A 21,792-nucleotide genomic window follows, 5' to 3' on the forward strand; every position below is an offset into this window, starting at 1 on the left:
TGGACTGGAAATGCAACTTACGCGTAGGTTTTGAAGATTTTATCACATGGTCTACATGCTTGGTGTCCATTTAACCAATTCTCACATTTTTCTATTACATTTTCTTAAGATTTTCTTTCTTTATAAAGAAGGTTAAGGCAATTTACTCCCAATGTTTATTATATATGAAGTTGTTCAAATAATGAGGGCAATAAAATTGAATTTAGCATTGTCTTTATTGGTACGAAGGTTACATTCATAAGTTCTGTTTGTTTTAATAGGTTTATTGTACAGTTTTAGGCATATGCTATTGTGCAGCGATGGATATGCTTTGAATATTTTTGTAATTGTGGGTAGTATAAAAGTCATTTTCTGTTAGATTGCACAAATCCATTACATTAGTAGAAAGATACATTATTGTAATAGGATTAATGTGCAACACATAAACATGATCAGTAATATTCTTTGTGATAAATTATCTCATTTTAATCACTTGGAATGTAGAGAGATTTCAGGATAGTTCCATCTTTGATTTGCATAATTGTATTACAGACAGACAAATTGCATTATATTCTTCATTAACAATAGATGGCTTGTATAACTATTGTATTTTTGAAGGCACTGCTCTTACGTTCATCCTGTAATTTGTCATCTTATGACACCACTGTTTAGCTTAGTTTGGAGAGAATAGAAACTAAAAGATAATTTGATTTTAGCAGAGTACAAATAATATCTCTGCATTCAGCTGTAATACGGTAAGCTATTGTTTGTTTTAACAAATTATAATCCAACAGCCAAAGTTAGTTAAAAAAAAAATCTTATTATTTGTGGCCAATCCCACGTTCATGGCTTTTCACAGCAAAGCTTCAGTGCTTGTAAAGGAAACTCAACATGAAAACACAACATAAAATTAAATTAGATCCATCAGAATGTTTTCTACTTCTCTGCTAGGGCTCCCCCTCACCTGTTCATATTTTTCTTCCTTATGTATGCACACACCAACACATGCTCTGTTCTAGCTTTTGCTGTGTTCTTTAGGGATCTCTAATTCCATAGGGTAAATAAAACAACTGAATTGCAAATTATGTCATAAAATGTATTATTATTATTATTATTATTATTTTCCAATTGCAAACCCTTCTCTTTAAGGATAATGTATCTCTGCTCTGAAAAACTAAGAGATATTTTAGGATAAAACAAATTATTTTTTCATATTTCTCTAACTAAGCCTTCTTCAATCATTTCTGACTGCTAGGAATACCAGTAAATTAAAAGTTAGTAGCTTGAGACAGGCTTGTACTCCTACCAAATCAAAACCAGCTTCTTATTTTAGAAAATCTAATTGTGGCACTCTATTATGGTACCTTGAGTGTTGTGATTCTTTAAAAAGAAATTGGGTTTAGAAAGAAATTAGTATGGCTAAAGCACAGATACTTTCGTTTGATAATGAAACACAAAACTGAAGTTCCTGATATACATGCAAATCAGAACTCGGGCCTAACTCATTGAAGATTGCTGTTTCAAGTGGAATTTAAAAAATCTCAGCCAACGTTCTTATAATTTGATCCTAAATGTAGGCTGTTAGCTTAGGGCTCAATCCCACAAATGTTTTTGTGCATGTTTATTACACCTGATGAGCAGTTCTATCAGTGCTGCTATAACAAGACAGAAACAAAATCCTATAATGTCAATGGGCGTATGGCTGCTGAGTCCAGGGAAGACAGGATTCCATGCTCTTCTCCCTCCTACAAATACCTGTGGCAGATCTGGCTTCCTTAAAAATGTTTTGTGTTGTTTTTACTACAAGACATCTTACAAATGAACTTCACAGAGATGGGAAAAGGAGAAAGGCTTTGGGCCAAATCTACATTTTTCTTCAAGCTGCTAAAATACACTATTACAAAACTTCTCAGGCTTACGACACATTTTATGTTATTGTATTATACTATATATATATATTATATATTGTCAAGAATAAGGAAAAAAACCCTAAACATCTACATCTTACATTTAAAAAACTTCTGAAGAAGAAATACATAAAATTACTGCATTCACATCAATTTGTTGAAACTGTATGAGAAAAAGGAAACTGAATAAAACCTCTAAACTTGACTTGGCTATGCTCTTTAAGATAATTCCTTTACCTTTTCTGAAAATAACTCTCAGAGAAGTTGTATTTGCCCATCTCAGTGCTGCAAGTGTTATGAGATATTTTTGCAAAAGGATGAAGGTTAATATTTTTCTATTTGTCTTCTTGAAATGTCTTTGAATTTCTCCACCGTGGCTCGGCAAAACCTTAGTGCTCCAATAAGGGAGGATAAATATTACCCACACCACCACGTGACCTCCACGGCTGACTGCATGCTGAGAATTAAAGTTAATGAACTCTGCATATGCAAGGACAGTTTCTGAAATAGACTGGTGAAAAGAGCTCACATCCTTGTGCTGACGAATGAGAAAATGTATGAAATTCAAAATCTGCTTGCAGATAATTCCCAAACACAAAATAGAATTACATTTGCAAGCAATTTACGACCAACCATTTGCCAAGCAGTGTGTACATTTACATCAGCTCTGTCCAAAGTCATTTTCAAAAATGTTTCAGCACTGATATCCACAGCTGACCTCCCAGCCCGCATGGCATCATACACAACTGATGTGTCAATCTGAGGGGTTTTTCTACACCCTGGGTCAAACAGAGATGTATGGGGTTTTCTTTCAGTTCCAATATTTTTTGTTTTGTAAATGTGCCTCATTGCAAGGCAATTGAGGTTTAACTTCTAAACAACTCCAGGAAATGTATTTTTTGCTGCTTATGCTAAGTAACCTGAAGTCTCACAAAACTAATAACATGAAAAATAATCTTGTGTTGTTATTTGCCATCTCTCAATAGCTACTCTGATCAAATACACACAGGCCACACTTCCTCAGAAGCACCATACACTGTTTGGGGAATGGGAAAACAGTCCTATCCTTTGCCACGCAGCAGTTGCATGTGCCATGACTCACAGCCAGGTGTGTCTTCCAGGTATTCTCTGTTCTCCAGATGAGAAGCTAGGCCCTCTCCATGTGGTTTCAGCCACCCTAAGCAGTCAGTGTGACCATCTCACATCAGACAAATAAGACTGGGAAGTCTCAGCTTCTGGCAATGACTGACTCACTCTCTGACACCAGACAGGTATTTTCTGCTTTTCACTCTCTATATATGCTTTTTATTTCCATTCAGATATTCCACAGCAGGTTTGACTGCCTGTGTTTTTTAACTATGGACATTCAAAAAATAAATAGGGAGCAATATTTAGGATGTGTGTTCATTCTTCTCCTGTTAGCTTGCTGTCCACCACCAAACTCTTATGAAGGCAACTGAGGAAACTCCCTCAATTTTCCCTCAACATTAAAGCGTCAGTATTTTTTATTTTTGGAAGTTTTCCTTACCCACTAAGAGGATAATTGTAAACATCAACAGAAATAAAACTCACCATATGTTAAAATACATAAAACATAGAAACAAATAAACAACCTCAAACCTATTGCTTGTTTTTCTACTATTTTCCCTTAAAATAATTCTTTTCTCCCCTGTTCCTCTTTCAGGGATGCCTTAGAACAGAAGAATGGGATGCGTATGCTGTATTGTCTGCATGGAAAATAAACATAACCTCCTTCAGGAATTAATAAGATTAAGTTACACTTCAATTGAAATCAGTGTACATAAACTAATGAAAATTTCCTGCAGATGTTGGTGAAGAAAACCACTCACTGTGCTGGTGAACTGATGCAAACAGATATTTTATGATAGGAAGATGAAGAATGGAACTCATCTATAGTCAGTGATGGAATAGGGGTGAATTAAGTGTTCCCCATGAGTCTATAAATGAGCCCGTGAGTATGCCCTTGTGTTTTGTATTTTAGACATCAGGTAAGGATTTTTTCCATCATGAAAAACATCTCTTTCAGCCAATCACATAAGTGTTTGCTTTAAGGCAAGGAAATACTTAAATACTTCTCTGAAGTTTGGCTTCAAAAAGCCACCAACATCTGCTATTGTCTTGTACATACTTCATGGCAGAAGAGCATCATGCTTCCATAAATTGTGTAGTCATTAGAAATTATCCCCTGTCCTTGGCTGTCTTACTGATGATTATTATTCCTTACCTCCTTTCAGATTTGTGGAGGTTAAAACAGGACAATGCTGGTATCTTCTAGGCTCTCCAGATTCCCTCATTTCAGGCTCACTATCAGCCAAAGGTTATCACGATATTTACTTAATCCTCTTACTAGAAAGTTACTTTCAGTCCACAAATTGGCCTTTAATACTGACAGCAAAGATGCTATAAGGCCACATTTTACAGGTCTTTCTTGAAAGATAGACTTTACCTTGAAAATCTTTTCCCCCCAACACACAGAGATATCCCAGAGTGGTACTGGGCACCTCTTTTGTAAGCTATCACAGACAGATGGGGGAAATGACGCTTCTTCCTCCTCAATCTTCTATGCACTCTTTTTGCTTGCTCTTGCTGCATGATTTTAAATACAGCTCTTTGGATGCAGGCAATAACCTGCATCTTATCTGTCTTAAGTTAAATATTTTTTCTAATTAGCTTTATTCTTTCAGAATCCAAAGAACTCTTCATACACCCAAACAAGCTAGAGGAAGGAGGGGGCATCTGGGTTGTGCGCAGAGTATCAAATTTATTAATGTGTTTTCTAGTGCACTTTTAAATATCAAATAAGGCAGCTTCCAAAATTTCCCTAGGGTTGCTCTTTCCATATTTATTAAAGCTCACTCTTAGAAAGCACTTGCCAGCATCTGCATGTATCTACTTTTATTCTATTTCCCCCAGTTATAATCTAGATAGAACCACTAACTACTAATTTATTCTGATGGTTAAAGTTAACCTAATAATATTTGATCAAACAGACATAACACACTTAAGATTCCCAAGAGTGAGATTACGTTTGGCAATTTACTATTCATGGTAGCTGCGTAAGCTGCTGGAACTCAATGCTTTTAAAATTTTCCTTGTGATGTGCAACTGTTACAAATATCTCAGTTGTATATATTAGATAAGCATTTTAGAGATATAAAAACACATAATTGCCTTCCTGTTTCCTGCCCCAGAATTCCCTAGAAAGTGCCTAGTCATTTTAGACAAATGGAACAACATGTTTTAAAGACTTAAGTGCATTTACAATTCAGCCCCAAATAGGTAATCTTTTAAAGCTGTGAGAACACAACTTCAGTTGTTCCCTTCAAAAGTTGTGTTTTACACATAGATTAAAATAAAAGAAAACCTCTGAGATATTTAGGTAGCAGCATCCTACGGGGAATAAACATGTCCACTGGGACAACAGGTATTTTTTAGATCTCCTATTAGAACTAATAATTAGCTCCAGATCAAACACATAGGCTACTCCGGGATCTGAAAGCAGGCTTCCCCAAAAATGCCAAATGCTCCCAGGATTTTTGTTTGCTTTATAACTGTCAAAAATAGACAGTCCATAGACTTATAAGCAATGGGTTTATTTCAAATAACAGTAAATGGCCTTCTAAGGTCAATATATTAGTTTTCCTCTGGATACACAGTTTCAATAGCAAGCGATGCATGAAGTCTGTTAAGCCTTTTGAATTGTCTATCAGTTCTGGGAATTATAGATTTTAACCCATATAGATACTTGGCTCAACCGCAAAATGAAAAATCATTAAGAAAAAAGCACTGTATATTACTACTCCAATATGCATTTGTGATTTAGAATTGGCATTTCAATATACAAAGAAAATTTCTAGAATCATCCAAATAAATTCAAATGGTTCTATAAATATTTTAAATTGCAGAACAAAAAAGCTCATTAGAATTTACTACTCATCCAAGTGTGCACGTTTTTTTTCTATTACATATCCAGTGTACTTTGTACTTTTACAGTTGATTGAATCAAAACATGAGAAGATCCGAAAACATTTTCGTAGCTTTCTTTAAATTGTACTACTACTGTAAGATGTTCCCTGATGGTGCACAAGCCATGTTCTGTAAATAAATGTGTGTTTCATTTTCAATTGGAATTTCATTAATCAAGCCACAGTAAATAGCGGAATATTTAAAACACATTTCTCTAAAAAGCAGGTAAAACACACCAGCAAACTACTGATATGGTCCTCCTGCATGATGGAGCAACACTGATTGAAACCAGTTGATGACATGGCCATCTGCCTTTGCATTTCATGATGGTTTCGGCTTGAACTTCCCCTCTTAGAGGTTCTAATAGTGACTCCGACAAAGCAGTGAACCCTCATATCTCCTCTTCTGGGTAACAAGACTGTAATTCTTAACCCCATTTCATTCTCAGGAAAGTTCAAGCAGAAAGAGGTAGGTTAACGAATAGGTGCTATATCTAGGAGTCAAATTAAGGGCACTTAGGTTACAGTGATCTATCTTTAGTAATAACATCTTCAGATGTAGTTAACAACAGATGCAATTTTATACAGCATTTCACCTGAAGTTGGAAATTGAAGAAATAGGAAAACTAAGAGTAAAATTAAAATCTCCTCCGTGTTGTAGGAACAAGTCCCAAGCATTCATTGTTCAAGTAATTTGCAGTTGTTTTCTGTTTTAGGAGGAAATTCTTTACTCAGAGGGGGTGGTGAGGCACTGGCACAGGCTACCCAGAGAAGCTGCAGATGCCCCATCCTTGGAAACATTCATGGCCAGATTGGATGGGGCCCTGTGCAATGTTGTCTAGTGGGCAGCAGCCTTGTCCACAGCATGAGGGGTTAGAGCTACAAGATATTTAAGGTCACTTCCAACCCAAGCCATTCTATGATTCTGTGGTACTGAAAGAAAAAACTTTGAGCTGGACATTCAGATGATGGAAAAACAGCAGCAAAACTGGCAGTAACTGCTTCCTGTAAAAAGATGGGTTGTACATAAAGTTTTCATTTAAGGCGTAGATTACTAGAATGCAGTCACACAGAGACCTTCCTGATTCCCTGGTGGCCATGAGCATCTATGGCACCAACATTCAGCCACATGCTGTGCTGGAGCAAGACTGCAGCTCTCACTTGCTTAAGGATCAAACCATCTGTGCCAGTTTTTTCACTGCAGAAGGGGAGTAGCATAATCCATGCTACTGGGAGGCTGTGTAGCTGGGTTACTGTCTAAGCAATAAGCAGAAGAAATGGCTCAGACAGAAGCTCAGCCAGAGGCCAAGACCCAGCTGGACCCTCTTTGGTATAAGCACTCTCAGGGACTTTCAGCCTGGGGGAATGTTCAGTGGAAGATCCTCGCACCAAGAAAGGACAGCTACATTAATCCATAGGTCACAGTTACTATAACATGTTTTGAATGCTTGCAAATTTATGACACAAATTAAAAATATTAAAAGCAACTAGTGCTTGATATCAGCTATATAGTTTGATCCCTAATATACAACGCTGAAAGCAGAGAGAGGGAAGGAACAAAAGGCAGTAAAATTACTTCCCAGAGATTCTCCAAGGATTTCAGGCAGAACAATAAAAAACTAAATTAACTTATTCGTTTTTATCACCTGATGAGCATAATTAGCAAACAGTGCATAATGACAGCAAATAATGGCTCTCTTTTCTCCTATTAAGATAGCTTAATGACTGTATTTTCCCAGTCTTAAAGCTGTACTGTATTTACTAGTGGTACTCACCTGAAAAATGTTTTGTCTGTCAATATTGAAGTTAACAAAATGCTTAACTACAGCACATAATGATCCTATCACAAAACAGTCTTTGATCTGAGCACAGAGGCTTTCACAGATCACACTGTGCTGAAAACTCTGTGACAGCGACTCACGAAAGAAATGTGAGGTAACGAAATTTAATAATTCACTTCGTCTTCCCTGCTTGATGACTAATAAGAAACCTTCATCTGCGATGTTCTCCTTCTTTTATGAGTTTCACTATCCATGTATGAATCCCAGAACAACCATCTAGAGAAACTTGATGGTAGAACTGCATTTTAATATAAGCACTTTAATATACAGCTTCAGGATCCAGGTACCCTTTGGTAACATTGAACTATCCCTTTGGGTTTCAAGGTTGTGAATAAGGTTATCAAGCTGGCTTGCTCTATACTCACACTGAGAGGCTTTGCAATTAAACCTGGGAAAGTGGCTTTGCTGTATTTGCTAGTGTAGAAATCAGCTTTCTGCTAAAGGAACAAGACGCAAAATGTCTTGTCCGATGACAGACTTTTCATGTTGTATCTTGATTACATTGGCAGCTAAGCCAAATTCAGACAAAACAAATTTAAGCTAATTTGGATGGAGTATAAAATATAACTCTCCTCAGGGCACAGTCTTGCAAGACCCCCGGAGACCGAACTCCCATTGATTTCCCTTGATTTAAAAGGCACAAATGATTCGCATGACCAGATCCGGAATGGATAAAGATGGAGAACAGCAGTGATCCTGATATCATCCCAAAGGCCTCTCTGACCCTCACGGTATGGCCATCCTTTAATTCATCTGTCACATCTGTATCTAACAGAACTATTTGCTTTCAAGCATCTTCCCAGTTCACCCTATTTTACCTACACTTTTCCAGGCACGGTCTAAATGTCAACTTCTGTCTCTCTCATGTCTGTATTCATTCAATATCTGTTCTCACGTGAAGAGATCAGAAGCACCTCTTAGTCATCTTTTTTTACAGCATCTTGCACAATAGGACAACTGTCTGTAAGCAGTGCTCCATGGTAATTAAAGCAGAAAAAAAAAAAATAAGGAGATAAACACACAGAAAAGAATAAAAATAATTTTCCTTCTCAGAGCTTCTCAAAGTTTTTTACTATGTGGGAAATAAAAACAGTATTAGATCTGACTTAGCCCTACTCTAGCTGATTCTTTTGGGAGATTTATCAATTACTTTAACAATATATCTAACAATACATTTGCTTTCCTCTTCATTTCATTCCCTGTTAATAGTCATAAAGCAAACCTCTGCAGTTTTACAGAAAGACAGCATGTGACGCTTTATCATCACCTAGATAATTAGAGCACCAGTCTTTCTGAGGCTTCTAAATTTTGTGTTATTCCATACAGTTTTATTAGATAGTTGTACATCAAGATGGTGGTTATATGGCTTTTATGTGGAAGGAGCTTTTTCTGGGACAGTATGAGAGGGAGAATGATATGACAGGAACCACCTGTATTTTGCCATTTTTTGAAAAAAGTTTTGGGGTTTTTGTTATTGCTTTAGTTTGACTTGGAGGACGAACTGCCATTGCCTCTTCCTGTGGTTCCCATGGGTCCACCATTCATGATCCATTCAGTAATTAATTTAACTATTTTGGAAGGATCTAGGATTAAGACAGTAACAAGAATTTGCAAGTATAGTTGTAGGAAGAGCGTATATGTCTACTTTAAAGCAGAGGTCACTACATTAAAAAATGTATATATTTTTTTTCTTACTGCCTCTCTTCTTTCATGCTGTTGAAGTTCTCTTATCAGGCATCAGTGAGGTCTATTACAAAGCAGGACCCTGAATGCTAGACCCAAGTATCAAAATAATATTTACCATACGTAAGTGTAACAACCATTATGGCTTTTCTGTGTTGCTAGAGAAGATAGACATTGAATTTTGTTGCATCCAATTGATTGTATACTCTCACAATGAATATGTGACCTTGATGATCTTAACTGTTTTGAACAAGACCCCACTAAAGAAGCTTACTTAACAGCAGGGGGCGAATCAGTCAAGAATGTCAAAAGATCCCAGTCCTTCCGTAGCTGGATTTTATGCCAACAAATAATCTGACAAGTAAAGCAAACTTGTCAAAACTAAGCTTATACAGCTTGAAGTACCTATCAGACAGCCATCCTTTTTTTCCATCTTTGTCACGGCTATTTTGAAATAGACTTCTGTACTGGGAAAAAGACTCATCACTTCTGAACCAAGGTTTTCCGGGCAAACAGAAGAACAATATGCATGGAATATTAGTACCTATTTCTGAAGTGCAATTGTGTATCTTAGGCACAAAGGAGAGCCTAGAATGATAAACAGGAATCTTGTATATGTAAATACATACTTGCAAATAAACAAATGCCTACGGATACTATAAATGTTATATGATATGCTGGCACTTGTTCAAAACTTAGAGGCATTGGCATTATTTTAATCATTTTTCCATTGAAGTAAAGAAACTGCATGTATAATTAAACAGTTGTATTGTATTGCAGAAATTACCATGTAATGACATAGTTAGAAATTCTTGGTTTTTCATGGTAATATCAAGTATAATTACCATGTAATCTGCAGAAAGCAAACAAGGCTATAATTATTCTGTAATCCAATTTAATTACAGGGTAACAGATTTGTTATTTCTTCACCATAAAATATATGTGCAAAGGAAATAAACTGGTAGAGAAAAGATATTTTCTCTTTTGAAGAAGCTTTCTTTATTTAAAAAAAAAAAAAAAAAAAAGAAGGTTGACTTGCACTTCTGTCAAAGGGCAAATTGAACGAAGCATTGGACATCCCACAGGCCAAACCCTGCAGTGCATTATCTGGAGTCACTCCATCAGAAGAGATACATTCTTTACTTTATTCTTTCCTTTTTATGTGCTAAAGCTGTTTCACTTCCATTAAAGTTGAAACTATACATATGTACAATTCCATAGAAAGTTACTGAGTTAAATTCCTAGTGAAAGGGAGTGTTGTAAGTATTCCCAAAACATGCATTGTGTGTATTTTGGATGTCTTTACTTCCCTGTGCCACCTGCCTCAGTGCTGTGGGACCAGGAAAGGATGAGCTGACCGTGTCTGTTCCATCCTTTGCCACAACAGTAAGCACATCCTAACACTGACTGCAGCTGAAATTTTTCCTTCCATTTTTGCAAAGTGCCCACTTCCAGCTATTCAGACACAACATTGGTTTTCCCCATGCTGACAGAATGGAACCAGCTACCTCTGCCCCCCAGAAACCCCAACTTATTAGAGATGAGCTCTTTATTCCTAGACAGAAAAGAAAACAGTACTGTAACCTACATTAGGGGTATTTTGTGACCCCTTGAGATTGGATCTCTCAGCCAACAATGTCGCACCTTTCTAGATTGTGCATAAAGGACAGACACAAAGTCAAGATAAAGTCACAGTAAGCTGAACTGTGATCCTCATGTTGTTTTCTGTGCTCTCTGCTTAACTAGAACAATGCCAGAGTTAGTAAGTTCCTCCTTCCCCACCAAAAACCGAACTCAGAGGTTGGTGATAACCCCATGGTCCCAACACTCTCTGGATCATAGGTGTAGTCCAGTGTCCTTTTGTCCACCACCTGTTCCTGTACTGCACCACATTCTGGTTCTATACAAGAAACTGCAAGGCAGGACTAGAATTGTTACATCAGAAGGGCATAAAAGAAAGCAGATCTGCTTCAACCTACTTCCATTTATCATGCAAGCAAAAACACTGATAGAGTTCAGTGACCATTTGAATTATAAATTACTGTATTGCAAATAATAACTTTGCCCTACTATGCCTGGCCTTCTCTGATCTTTTTTTTTTTTTTTTTTTTTGTAACCTTGAACCACTCTAATCCTCAATGTTCAGTTGGTAATCCTTTTAAGAACAAGATGAAAATTGGTGTAGTAAAGCAATGTTTGAGGGCATGCAAACAATTATACTTCTGCCCTTAGCAGGTGCTGTTTCTATTTCTAGAAATTGTTTAAAGGTCTTCAAAGTATGAATAGATGGAAAGTACTCTTTCTGCTCTGTTTCCTCATACACAGTACCTTCTTAATGAACAATACATTCCACATTAAAAGAGTCCTGGGGGTCAGGTTTTCACTTAGAAAATTTGGGCACTCGTCATTAGATATTAAATAAAAGCTCAAGACATTTCCTCTATTTTGATGCAAATATGATTTTGAATGTGCATAATGTTCATTTTCTGAGCATGAAACATACACACCAGTTGAATGAATTGGGACAATAGACTTCTGTCTCCTAGAATATAAGTGTGAATTTCTGGGGAGGGGGATAGGAAGAGGCAAATTTCAAGGGTCACACACTCCTGTAATACTTTCTTCCTATCTGCCTCCCAAGCCAGGTTTAGAAGATTAAAAGGAGGAAAGGCTATTACACAGCAGTAGTTCTAAAAAGAGAATACTTACAGCAACATGCCCACAGAGAAGCAGTTTTGACAGTCTGCCAGATGCACAGAGGCTGCTGACCCACGTTTTGAATTTATGAATATTTGTCTTTGGGTAAAGTACATCAGCCTGGTTGTATGGGGCTGCTTTTTTTTTTTTTCCCTTGGTCACACTGTTGTAAAACTTTCAATGGGGAAATTACGCGGGTGTAGGACTGGTGGCAAGATCCATTCCTGCTTTGAGACTACAGTTCCTCTGGGGAACAGCTCAGCAGGCTGGAGAGGGAGTCTCTGCTTCCTGTGTGTTGACTTTTGCACGTTTCTTTTTTCTTTTCTTCTGAAGGGAATGAAGCATATGCAATCACGTTGTGTTGGAATGTTTCCCCCTCCTTCACTTTTTCATTTTGCAAATGATTTTAGACGCTACTATGCAATTTCAGCCAAATGTGATAGAGGGGTGGGTATTAAGTCTCTTTAAATTTCCTGAAATATAGTAGCTAGGAAGGGTGAGAGACAGCATTAGTGATCCCATGGATACAAAGACTGCAGCTTGAACATAATTTCTATTAGCCATATAGGTGGGAGACATTATGAATACTAGGACTAGAAAACAAATAGACAGCTCTCACATCAGTGAGTGCAAGTGTAGTGTACAGGTCCATGGACAAGCAAGTTCCACCTGTGCCACAGCTTCTTGATGCCTTCTGTAGCTCAGGTTTTTATCTCACACAAGAGTCTGTGGAAAGAGCCCCTGGAGTTGCATACAAACAGATGTATTGAAATTCCTATCTAAAAACAACACAAGTCCACTGAAGTGACAAAATCAAGCTCTATAAACACTGGGAATGACAACGAGTACAGAAGATGCATCTACACAGGCTATAAAATTACCAGCACGCAGTGGCTTCATTTTGATTCAATACATCTTTTTACTTCTTTACTTGATACAGCCCCTATCCATCCACTCAAGACTTTTTTATTTTCCACTAAATTTCTCTGCTGTACTCTCTGGAGTAACCAGTAGTTTCACAAACTTGCAGCCCATTGCACTTCATAGTGCTCTGCAGAACTGGTATTATCCCCATTTTAGAGAACAGAGGCAAGGAGCAGCCAGCAACAGGACTGTTTAAAAGTGCCCACTAATCCCTGATATCTGCAATCAGTTGGGTGTGTTGTTTTTTCTTGAGTTCCCTTTCTAAGCCATTGTTACAACACTGCAATCAAAGCTTAAGTTGGTATCTATTACAGCTGTAAGAACTTGAAGTCTCTCTATATTTGGCCACAGGTGACCTGCACTGGGCACCCAAAAAATGAGAATCTCATGACAGCTGTGATGAGACTAAGGCTCTCTCCAGATTTACAGTGCAGACAGCAGGAAACAGCATCAGGGATGGAGTCTAGCTTCCTTAACTTCAAAACACAGCTTCTCCTACTGTTGCCCCATTGCTCCTTTCATATGTATGCCTTCCAGCAGTGGAAAAAATGGCGTGAGGAACTGCACAGACAAGAACTGCATTGATTGAACAGTACTAACTCCCAGGGTGCTAGCTGCCTCAAACACTGAATAAGGCAGAATTATGGTGAAGGATGGTTAAATCTTCCAAATAAGAAATACTTGAGGACAGATTCAGATCAGTGAAACTGCATATTACTGCAGTACAGTGGTTCTTACTGTATGTACGCGTTTCTTAAGGATGCTAAATCTTGTTTGCTTTGCCAGTGAAAATTGATATTCTGGTTTAAAATGAAATAATTATGTTTTAATTCTGTACAACAAACCCCCAAAATCTTGAGATGGTAGAAATACTTAGTGTTCTGCTCACTTAGTAATTTGAATTAGTGAACTGTGGAAGAAGCATATTCTGCTTTATAGCATATGCTCATGTGCTTAAAGACATCATAATGCACACAGACCTCCTAGTACTGTATAAGCAGAACATGCTGAATGTTTGACGTTTCAATAGTCATTCTTGACTATTCAAATAACATTCTTGAATAAAACAAAACAACAAAAAAAACACAACAAACAACTTTCTGGATGAAGTTCAGAATTAGGAAATTATCTCTTCCTTAATCTTTCTCTCCACTTCCATCACGCAAAACCACACTGATTCCACCCAAGGTCAGCAAAAGGATTTAGACAATAGATATTTTACTGTCTCTCTTGAACTGTTGACAGCTGGAGACATAAAAAAAAAAAAAAACCTCCTAAATCCATTGAACACAGACTAGTCAGCCAAGACATCAAAAAAATGTCTGAGCAGATCAAGAACTGATCTCTGAAGAAAAAGTAAGATATGAAAGATTTGGTGCTCATTTCTTTACTTATATTGAATAGAACCTTACTGTGAATACAGTTGAAGGAAGAATGTTAAGGATGCCTTTATAATTCACTGAACCTGGTGCTTAGCATGTGCTAATGGCCTTTGATGAATGAACTTCTAAGAAGAAATACTACCTTCAAACCACAGCTTAAAGCATGACTCAATCAGAGTGAAAATCTTTTTCTAAACTTCTTGTTTTCTAATGTTATTGTTTCTCTCAGATCAAAACAAACAACACATCACCGAAGCTCCTGAGCAAGCACAACTCCTGTGAGCCTCAGTGAGAGGAGCTGCAGATGCCCAGTACTGCTCGCAGTGATGAGAGTAGTTGGTTACCAACACTGTAGTATGTCAAGTGCCTGTGATGAGGCTTAAATGCAGACAATTGTTTTCAGTATCGCTTCGTTGATTACAGTTCCAACATTTGTGTATAAGGCCAAGCCCATGCTTAGGGACGCTTTTCTGGTATCTCCACTATGTACTTTGGTTTTACCAGTACAGTTGGAGACTTTGCCAGTATGTTTACATTGGTTGTAAACTGCACATATCAGAGCCCTTAACCAACGTGATGAAGGTCTGTGCATCTGTAGCACGATCCCATCTTGCCCACCCCAGCCTTGCATTCCCATCTTCTTCCTCGTGACAGCATTAGCAACCATACATCTGGCTGCGACTGACAAACTAACTCTGGTGGGGGCTAAGACTTCTTTTGAATTGGATCCACTCACCGATCTGGCCAGCTGCACAGCTGTCCCATCAATGCTGAAACAGAGGAGAGAGAATACACAGCGGGACCCTGGGCTTTCTTTGGCTGAAAGTGTTTGATAAAACACACTCTTTGAGTGGTACAGGGAGTGATATCCAGCATAAAGATTGCTGGTACAAGATCATCTGAAGTGACAGCTTTAGCAAAACAGAGAAAAGTCTATCCAGCCTTAGTGTTTTGATCCAGTACCACAGTACCAAACACAAATTTATTATATCATTGAACTATGGGCTCAGTCTCAGTACCCCAAAGTACTTTCAATTTGAAAAGGCAAGTTAAAAAAAAAAAAAAAAAAAAAAAAACACAACAGAATAAAGGATGCATTATCCATCCATTTTCACTGGAAGGTGTAAGGTCAAGTGACCTGCCCAAGACTGCACGTCAAGTCTACAGCTGAGCAGGGAATTTAATCTGGATTTTCCAAATCTTACTTTGATGTCTTAACCGTAAAACCACCCTTGCTCACTCACAGTCTTTTCATTCCAGAGACAGCAAAATATAAGGCAGGATTTTACAAAAAAGCCTTATCCTTTTGATGTACCACAAAACATGTTTGAAAATCTGACCTTTCTGCAAATGTTTAAAAGAAAAGTGAAAAATCCAGCTCAACTCCCATATGCCATGCATTTGGAAAAACAACATAGAACAGTTGCTTTATTACTTAGGCAAAAGTCTGCAGAAGCTCAAAATTTGAAAAGCCACTGGGCAAAGACACAGGCAAAACAGGAAATATTCTGCTGTCTTCTATCCCTAATTGTAAAATATGGTTAAAAAGAAGATTCACTCTTCAATTCCCACACAAATTTATCTACCAAACGCATTTTATTAGCCTTTTACTGCTACAAAGTATTTTCTCAGTAGGTGCTTAAAGTGTGAGAAGAGCAACTCTAAATAAAAAAGTGAAGGTTCTGAAGGCATGAACGTTGTCTGAATTTAACAACTGCCCCATATGTAACTGTTATAGAAGTGCTAGGTTTTTCTGGGTATCTAAGTACTTGCATTGCTCTTCTTAAATTGAGGAAAATAGAGCATAATTTTGATGTAAAATTTTTGTTTCTGATGCTATTATCTATTGGCAAAACTTCCACTTTTTAAACAATAAGGCTATTGCAGTGAATCTATTATTTAATCTTCATAATCATGGTATCTCCAAGGTAGAAAATTAATTGGATGAAGTTAAATATCCCCTTTTCATGTCAACAAAATTGGTTTTTCTGGGGATTAAAGGATTAACGTGGTGTTAAGTCCCTAAAGAGGTTAAAACACTTTATTATTCATTACAAAACACAAAGATTGGACAGTTATTTTGTTCTTATATCACTGGTTGTCATTTCATTGAAATAACAAAAGTAGGAAAGGAAAACTTTAATGATTCTTAAGAAAACAGTAATCTGAAGAAGTGTAAGAAGTGTTTTGAAATTAGTCTCATCATAACTGTCTATTAAATTGTCTTTAAAATAAGGAGCATATGCATTATTTTTATATGTGAAGAACAAGAAATAATGCAGAGCAGAGTTGTGGTTCTGCATAGATTTGTTAGCATTTCGGATAATTCCACAAGTAATACCAATTTAATCTTTCAGTTATCTTTCTTAAAGCTATAGAATGAATAAAATGGTTCATTACCTCCGTGTTCAGAAGAAATTCTTGCTGAGGAGAAGGTTCTTTATCTAGAAGAACTAATCCTCACAAAACACTTCCCTCAACACTCTGGAGCTGATCTAAAGCCCATTAAGGTCACTGAGTCTTTCCAGTACCTTAGATGAGCAATGGACTAAGTCCTAAGACCTGTGACATGTCAACATCATTAAAACAGACATTTTTAGAAATCCATTACAGAAGCAAAACTTTGCATTAATATGATCTTTGAATGATACCCTTCATTAAATTTTAATAAAGTAGTGCTTTAAAGTAGTGCATAGTAGCAACTGCTACTAAGTCCTTTTACCACTCTTATCTCTGGACAAATCAATGTCAATAGCTCACAGTTCAACAGCACCGAGTGGAATCAGCGTATGGATTTCCTGGTGGAATCCGAAGACAGAACCCTACAGCTTGTTAAAAGCCAAGGACATGAATGAGTACATTATTTTAAAACAACTCAAGCCAGATTTTCCACCATAATGGTATCTCAGAGCCATCTGTAGAGTTCACTGCAATAGGCATTTCCAGAAAATGGCAAGTTCCCATTTTCCAAGTGTTTCTATTTCATAAGAAGATTCATCATCTGCAAAAAAAACGGATCCCTTCACTAACTTGACCCCTAGAACAAAGTTCAAAGTAGCTGTTTCCACCAGTTTAAGAGCTATTATGAGATGTTTCCAATTTGGCAGCCACTTCTCAAAAACTTCACTGGCACAAATGAAGTGTCACTTGTGACACCAGCTAGCAGCATCTGGAGGAATTGCCTTTGATTACTGGCCAGTTAGCCAGGAATCAACACTTTATTTGCATGTAGCACTGTGAGAAAGTGCACGCATGTAGGCATGCCTGCTGAAACACATCACACAGCTAGCTCCAGTCTCACTGATTTTCAACTGGAGAAGGTCCTCGGACACTGAGGAATGTCCACATGGGAAAAGTATAAAAAACAATTGGGTTTATTTTTGTTATCTGCTGCACTGAGGCCTTGGTTCAATATCACTCTGCTAACAAGTTACAGTGCTGGAATCCTTGGCACCAGCAGGGCATTCTTGGAGGAAAAATGCCTTATAGAAGTACTTAGCTTCTGTGAATTCAGCCCAGATTTTAATCTGTATCTCATAAGGTAGAAACAGTGAAGTTCATAATGCTTTTTACTGCATACAGCTCGGACCCAGCCAATACAAGCCTACGCCAAAATAGAGCAAGAGCCAGTTGCAAAAAAGGGTGTTTAAAGGGTACCTAGGAAGAACCATGTATCACTATGAAATAAATCATCTCCTTTCAGCCAAGTGCAGAGATACTCAGCTGCTTGCACAGAGATGCTTGGTCACTAAATGAAGGTCTTTTGGTTTTACTTCCATCATTGATTTGGATATAAAAGCAAATGCCTTGGCTACACTTTCCTCCCAGATTTTGCTGCTGGCTGTTAAAGTATCCAAGTCCCATATCTTCAGATGGTGCCACCCTAATAACAGCAACAAATTCTTTTAATTCCCACTCCTCAAGCTCTTTAACCTCACTGTCCAATCCAGCTAGCCTCATCTTGCCTTCTCCCACACAAGTCTTCAGCTTGAAAAAGGAAGGCCAACATACACATAAATAAGGAATTAAAAAAAAAATGAAGTCTGAAAACATCACAAAACAACGAATCTTGAAGCATTTCCAGGCTGAAGTAAGGCAGGAAACTCTAAAAACATTATAATAGAGATTATCTTCTTGATATATCCTGCCAAATTTTGGCAGTCCAGTAGAAAGGAATAAGCTGACAAACTCTGAATTCTTATCCACTTAATGCAAGCTTTGACCCATATTAGTTATACCCATCTTTAGTCAAAACTCTGTTTCACAAGCCCCTTAGGGCTTTTTCCAGTCCCACTGCTTTGATGTCTGTGTAAGGAAGATTTATAATCAGAGCCTCCAGACTATCTCACATGCTTCAATTTTCAGCTCTGAAAAGAAGCATCTTTTCATAATTCTCACCTCATTTATTATATTAATTAGGCAATCTTCTGTGCTACTACCAAGTCCACTACAGAGGAGAAACTTTTCCCCATCCTTCCCAGCAACTAACACTCTCTTTATGGCTTTGTTTCATGAGACAGAGCTAACAGAAAGGGATGAAGCAGGATGAAGCTCCATGGAAACTTCCCCTTTGCTGTCCATTGTAGTCAGTGTGAGTGAAAGCTGCATCCCTGGCATGAACAACCCCATTGCTGCAATTAGATTACAGTGTGCTGTATCAGCTGGCATGGTGTCGAAACAGATGTTGATTAGCAGAGGCACATGGCATTCATTTTGAACAAAGCAATTTCAATATTCACTTCATTTAAAGAAACAGAATGGTTTTGGAGGTGAGGAAAGAGTGAAAATAAACTGATATGTATTGAATGTGATGGAACTACACATTCTTTGTCTCTTTGTTGTGCTCAGCAGGTGGTAATCAATGACCTGATAAGATTAGTGAGACCTTTAACATTTCAGAAAGGAGTGTAGGAGCCATGAAAAAGTCTTATAATTGACCGGTATTGCAGTAAGCTCACCCAGCGCCAGAGAATACTGCGCTCATTTTTTGTTTATCTCATCTCTGACAGTAGATATCAAACTTGTAATGCATTTTCTGAAAATAATAAAGTATCAAAACAATACTACTACAAACCTTTTCTTTATGGCTAATGATGGATACTCTTATTAAATCAAACACAGTCTGGACTTGCCATAGAGAAAAAATAGAAATCCAGAATGTTGTCACTTAGTTTTAAAGAAGTCGTGCTGGATTCATTTCGTAGTGCTGATTTCACAGCAGAGAAGAGACACTCACAAAACTGCCAAAAGAATTTGAGGGTAGTATGTGTCCTGGTGTATGTAATGACAGTAATATTCTACATTGGTGATGATTGCTGTAGCTTTCTTAAATTAACCCATGCACGAGGTGCATTATCATGCTCTTTTTTTTCCAAAAAGTGATTGACTATTTAGAGCCCTAGATACAGACAACCTTTTCACTTCATTTGGTTTCTGTGTCCTAGAATTAGATAAAATTAGAGGAAACACTCATCCAGTATTAATTTTCCTTGCAAAAATATAATAATACGTGAGTATGAAGCAGGTAGTTTTACTGAGTGGAAACAGCAAAAGAATTGTATTGACAACTTCTCCAGCTGCTTCGTATGATTTCAGACTGGAATTTGAATGGTGAAGCTGATTTTAGATTTCATTCAGGATTCAAAGCTACAAATTTCTAACTCTGAAAGATTTCAGTACCGAAATGGAGGAATCTCACAAGACTGGTGACTAGCTGTGAGATCTGAGATCACTACTTTTCTATCTAGCACCAAAATGAGCTGTAAGCACAAAATATATCAACTCCTGTGAGCTATGAAAAGTCTCACTTTAGTACAGAGATTTTGTATTTTGTTGGGGTTTTGTTTGTTTGCCTATTTGCTTGTTGTTTGTTTTTTGTTTGTTTGTTTTATTGTGTTGGTTTTCTTAATAATTTTTCAAATAAACTTTATATGAAATTGCAAAAGTAAAGCTACAGAACCTCAAAGTTTCACTGATCCTAATCAAATGATACTGATTGACATGTAGTGCTGATCAGTGGGTTCACCAGCTGACATGACAGTGAAGCCTCCACCTTCACCAACCTTATCCGTGTGCAGAAGGAACATCTGACTTCTAGGGCAGTTGTCTCCATTGAAATAGTTTCAGACTATCTCCAAGTATATGTTAGAAAAAGCTGGTTTTCATAACATTTTCTTCATGTATGAATGTGGCCAAAGTTAATTTTCATCTGGAAATGGGAATAAAGTCCGACCTATTCTTGAGTTCTATTTTTATAATTGAAATCTAGTGCATTTCTTTTTGTAGTTATTTGTAAATGTGGGGTTACCCACTTCTTTCATGTGTACAGGGCAAAGCCATTGAGCTTCAAGAACTACAGAGGAAAGCAAAGAATTAGCAATGATTGGAAGCAAATTTTGTTTGTCTGACTGCAAAGTATGGAGCACTGCCAAACTAGAGATGGACAGAGCTTTATTCTGACTAGACTTATGGTCTATAAGTTTAATTTGGGGCAATGTTCTGGGAAGGAAGAGAAGAATGTACCTTTTCTCTTTAATTTATGCAGAATCAGCTTCCAGCCACCTGGAGTTAAGACTGTGGATATGGTTACACCTCTGGTATGTGACAGGATATTTGGGGAAAAGGGAGTGTATTCAAAACCCCGAAACGGGACATAAAATGAAGACAGACGGGAAGATCAGGACTGAATTATTAAGTGATATGAATGCAAAAAACAACACATTTGGGAAACTTAGGAAAAAAAACAAGATGTGAGGTTTTAAATTGCATTATTGGCATTTTCCCAGCAAATAGCCTAGAAAAAAAAACCTCACTTGGTTTGCCAGAACTCTGGGATGATTCTCTACATGAAAGAGAAGACCTCTCACATGAGAATAGGCTGATCCCCCCAGAAATAAGTCCTTTGATTTATTTTTCCCTTCTCACATAGACACAGTTAAACCACTTTGGTCATTGGTCACATACATGCAAGCCCTGTTGAAAAGTGGAGATACTAGACAAATGAAAGCAGGTCCCAGATGAGCATTTTCAATACAAAGGAGGTAAATCATCTTAAATCTAGGAGTCTTCTCCAATCTGAACCACCTATTAGTAAACAAACATTAAACAATAAGAAAACCAGCTTAAACATCTTTGCGTTCTATCTTGCAACTAGTGCATGCTGTATATTGCACCACAGACACAGAAACCTTCATAATCTTAGCACACATCTTTAAGCAGCTACTGTTTCTGAGATGTGCAGTGTAGTCATATCTAGTGTTAAAGCGGCTGAACTGTTAGCATTGAACAGAACAGAATACTTCAGTTGGAAGAGACCTACAAAGATCATCAAGTTCAATTGCCTGACCACTCCAGAGCTAACCAAAATTTAACACATTATTGAGGGCATTATCCA

This window comes from Meleagris gallopavo, chromosome 7, assembly GCF_905368555.1.
Source record: "Meleagris gallopavo chromosome 7, MGAL_WU_HG_1.1, whole genome shotgun sequence".
Lineage (NCBI taxonomy): Eukaryota > Metazoa > Chordata > Aves > Galliformes > Phasianidae > Meleagris > Meleagris gallopavo.